The sequence below is a fragment of the Gallinula chloropus genome, assembly GCF_964237585.1.
Source record: "Gallinula chloropus genome assembly, chromosome: 2".
Lineage (NCBI taxonomy): Eukaryota > Metazoa > Chordata > Aves > Gruiformes > Rallidae > Gallinula > Gallinula chloropus.
The window spans coordinates 26,644,558-26,649,404 of record NC_140086.1 but is presented as its reverse complement, the minus strand read 5'-3'; positions in this window follow the sequence as shown (position 1 = coordinate 26,649,404).

The following is a 4,847-nucleotide window of genomic DNA, read 5'->3' as shown; positions in this document are numbered from 1 at the left end:
ATGGCATTAGCCTAAAGATATACTGCCAGTGGGCTAATTTATCAGCAATTCATAATGGAGTGAATTTTCCTGACTTGGTGCTGCCTTGTCCATCTCCCAGTGAAAGTGGATGGCCTTCTTGTAGCTCGGATCAGTAACAAGCTTGAGATGATTTTAATTTATAATCACAACTGCAGTATTTGCTTTAGTTGTCTATCAGCACACAGTTTACACTCCTGCACAGTGTCAGGTATGAAAACCTTTACATTTGGAATTAAAACATATATAGGAAGACTCTGGCCATGTTTAACATGTTCATGGCAAGCTGCCCTCTGTCCGACGTGCATTCCAAAGCCTTGTTCAGCAATTACAGATGTTCCAAAGTGACCCTAAACCAAATCAGAATATTAATCTGCCTCAGAACAGTAAAACTCAGGTTGCTCACCACATGTATGACCTCCTGAAAAAGCGCTTAGGCTGATAAACATAAAATCCATTAGGATCTCCTGAACAGATGTCACACACACACACACTGAAACTTCTGAAGGCATTGCTGTCTTGCACCAAGTCATTAACGGCTGGATATCATATGTATTATCTATCAGTGTTTCAGTAAGCAGTCCACTTCTCAGCCTGGCTGCTCCCACAAGTAGAGAGCACTTCCTAAGCAGGAGATCTTCATTTCTGTCTCCGTAGCGCTGTTGACTCAGAATACCTTGTGATAAATTTCCTGCACTGCCTTGGCTCTGCTGTAGGTTCACTCTGAAATTTGTTGCACCACTCACAAGTGGCCAGTATCTCTCAGTGAGTTAATGAACTTCTCAGAAAAAAAATCTCTGCTTCACCCCAAAGAACCCTCTGATTGATGCAGTCTGCAGCGTTCATCTTTTGTCAACTCATGCTTGCCTTGTGATGCTGCGATAAATCATAAATGCTGTGATTCACTAGTTGGTTTCACTGCAGCTTGAACCGATTACAAACATAGATTTAAACAGTTGCTTTGAAACATAACCTTTTTTTCCAGCTTTCTTTACAGAGGCATGTTTTACAACAACCAACGTCTGCTTTCTCTCACAGTTTATTATTATCAATTAGCAGGGTCAAAGAGCTCCCCTTAGGAAGGTTTAAAACAACACTTTTCCCCGTTGGTTTTAATGCCCTACACCAGTTTCTGTGCCATCTACTGTGTAGCAGTATACCTCCCACTTGCCTTTGTGATCCTAAATATCTGTGCCCTGATTCATGGCTGGGGCATGTCGTGGCAGCCAGATCACAGCACTTCCATGCAGACCTTTTTATAAGAGCACAACAGTACCCGTTAAAAGGAATAAAATCTCTCGCTTGAGGAGAAACAAAAACACACTTGCACACACAAAAACCCCACAGCTACTTTATGTTATAGTCTGCGGGTAAATCTGAAGCTGTATGGCCCCCCAAGCCAAAACATAACCACAGCTTAGGGAAAGTGGCATAGTATGTATTGTAACTAGGAGGTTCCACCATGGTAGCAGACCCACAAACCCACCTGAAAGGTGAGATTTTTGTCTCTGTTGGCAGCAAGAATCTGTGAAGGTAGGTTTCTTTGGCTGGAATGTCTTTTTTCCTGTAAAAAGGCAATTCCCCGTTTCCCATCAGGGTTCACCAAAAATGCCAGTGGCTGGATCCCTGACTGCTCTGTCAGCTGAGATTAACTCTGTTATGCAGATCTCTTTTCTGTGAGCTATCTGAGTAGCTGCAATGGGTTGTTAGCTGTGTCACAAGACCTCTGGAGTGGCAGAAGTTACTCCTTTTTTCTCCACCAAGAAAGAAGAGCTAAATTATACTTTAAGGAACCTGGTACCCGATTCTGTCAAAACAACTCATGTGATTGTTTCTTATTCAAGAAGAAACTATACATAATCAAGTAAAAGTGTTCGAGAGTTACAGGTATAAAGGGAGGTATCAGAGACGATAAGTGCTTTTAATGCGAAGACGACCTTCTAGCTATTGTGAGCTTAGGGTTTAACAGCTTAAGAAAAGCTCGGTAAGGAAAACAGATAGTTCTGGCTTTGCTAATATCAAAATGCAAAAATAATTCCAAATCAAAGTGAAATCATCTCTCTGAACTGCACAGAATAAATAAGAGAATACAAGAAGTATAGCTCATTCCACAGGTGAGAGAAAATATGTCAGTTTCAAATTCTTTCATTTTGAAGACTTCATAGTTAAACATGCAAGACGGTGCTATGCTAGAAATTTAGTGAGTGTTCCTTCACTTAGTTTAAAACCTTTAAATGATATTTCTTGATGAATTATATGTTAACATTCCCAGTGCAAGTTTAAACGGAAGTCAAGGTACCCTGCTCTTGGCATCCCCATAGTCTTGGATTTGTGAAGCAGCTTTTAGATAATCTAATAGCCATAAACTGTTTAAAAAAAAAAGACAGGGAAGCTGCTGGTATATGTACCAGTTTGCATTCCCTGTCTCAGACCTCGTAACCTGTTCCTGTTCGTGTGTGACAAGTGTTGATGGGAATGCTTGTGACGTGTTTTTACACCACACTGAAACAAAACCTCTGACAGTATTTTTCTCCCAACTGAAAAAGTTATTTATACAACACCATTCAGTTTCCCTATTAAATATATTTTGATATTCTAGGAACAGATCTAACAAGAGACCATTCTAGTGCTTTTAGGGACACAGCTACTTCTAATCCAGATATTTGACGCAGAAAACATCTGCTTAAGGTGAGTGGCAGTCTTTACAGAATCCAATTCACAAGACTTTCAATACTGTGCCCTGCTCCCACTCAGGCAGAGGACACCTCTGGCCTCTCTCCTGAACTCAGCTCTGCAATGGTTTCAGAGACACTCAGGGTGCAGGAGCACAGTGTGAGCTTTACTCTTGGGAATTCTTTGACAGTCACAATTGCACTTCAAAAGATGTAAGACAAACTATTCTAAACATAAAATGAAGGAAACACAACACAGTGTTTGCTGAATGAGGGTTGTTCTCTTTGGACTGTGTGGTGCCCCCACTCCAATGCATCTGGGCAGGACCTGGGGGGGAGTGCCTTACAGGACCTGCTCTGAACATAACACACGCTTACTGTCTGGAATGCAATTTTAGCACTAGTCCTCAATAGGTGAAAGACTCCCTCCCCTTAAAGGCAGCACTATTTTCCACAGCCAGGATTTTCTGTTTGAATGTGGATTCTCACAACTGGGAAGCATCAACATACGAAATAGTTCCTTTTCTCCCCATGTGTATGTAGGTGCTAAAGGGCCATGCATTCCCATTTTAATCCAGCCATTTCTGGATTGATGACAGTACACCCTCCTGTCCACCTCTCTTAGATGGTTAGTGGGGCCGGATCCAGTGGCACAGAGGTGGGGTTCCAAAGTCCCAGCTGCATCATTTAAGGGAAACTGCACACACTGCATTTATCTCTATAAATGGTGGTAACAGCCTACCTGTTCCCTCTTTTTGTCCTTCCACACCTTACCCCAAAGGAAGAAGTATCCTCCATTGAACTTGTCTCATCTGCTACTGACTCAGATCAAAGTTGGACAGTCACCCTGGCTCAGAATCACAGAATCACAGAATCGTAGGGGTTTTTATACCAAGGAACCCAGAACTAGACACAATACTCCAGGTGGGGCCTGACCAGGGCAGAGTAGAGGGGGAGGATCACCTCCTTTGACCTGCTGGCCACGCTTCTCCTGATACACCCCAGGATCCCATTGGCTCTCTTAGCCACCAGGGCACACTGCTGGCTCATGGCCAACCTGTCATCTACCAGGACCCCCAGGTCCTTCTCCACAGAGCTCCTCTCCAGCAGGTCATCCCCCAGCCTGTACTGATACAAATGGTTGTTCCTCCCCAGGTGCAAGACTTTACACTTGCTTTTGTTGAATCTCATCCGGTTTCTCCCTGCCCAGCTCTCCAGCCTCTCCAGGTCTCTCTGGATGGCAGCGCAGTGTTCCTGCGTGTCAGCCACTCCTCCCAGCTCTATATCATCAGCACTTGCTGAGGGTGGATGCTATTCCCTCATCAAGGTCGTCAATGAAGATATTAAGCAGGACTGGACCCAACACCGAGCCTTGGGGAACACCGCTAGTCACAGGTCTCCAGTCAGACTCTGCTCCACTGATCACCACCCTCAGGGCTCAGTCCGACAGCCAGTTCTCAAGCCACCTCACTGTCCACTCATCTATCCCGTGCTCTCTCAGCTTTGTTATCAGGATGAGCTCCCATTCCTTCCCCTGCCCCATGTCCAGTTACTCCTACTCTGACTTAATTATTTACCTGGGATTAGGGCAGAAAGTGTTTCTTTGCTCAGATGTTTCCCTGAACAGTGATGACTGGAAATATGCCAAGACACAGAAAATTCACAATTTTCAGCTTATTACAGTGAAAAATTTAGCCTTACATTTTTTTTCTTCTTGCAGCTTAGAGATACCAGATTCCTTCCTGAAGAGTCCATTAACACAGCATTTTCTCATCCTGAAGGTGAATCTAGAGCACTCATGTAAACTTTTAATCTCTTTCTCAACAGAAAGCTTGTAAATGCAAAGCATTTTCTCTCTAGTTTGGGAATAATGTGTATATACGTATATACACACACACAAAAATGTATTTAATTTCCATTTAAATCTTTCGGCATCTTTTCTGAAACATAGACACATGCCCATCATAAAGTCAACACTGTCACTACTTCCTATTTTGTGATTCAGAGATTACATTAGCTATTTTGCGACAGCTTGGGATTTGGATCTCACTTTGAACTGTTTATCCCTAAGACCGCTACTACTTTTGGAGCCATCACTTGCCAGATCCGCTGCTGTGAAAGTCTGCCACCATTCTTATTCCCTGTTCATCTCTGCAT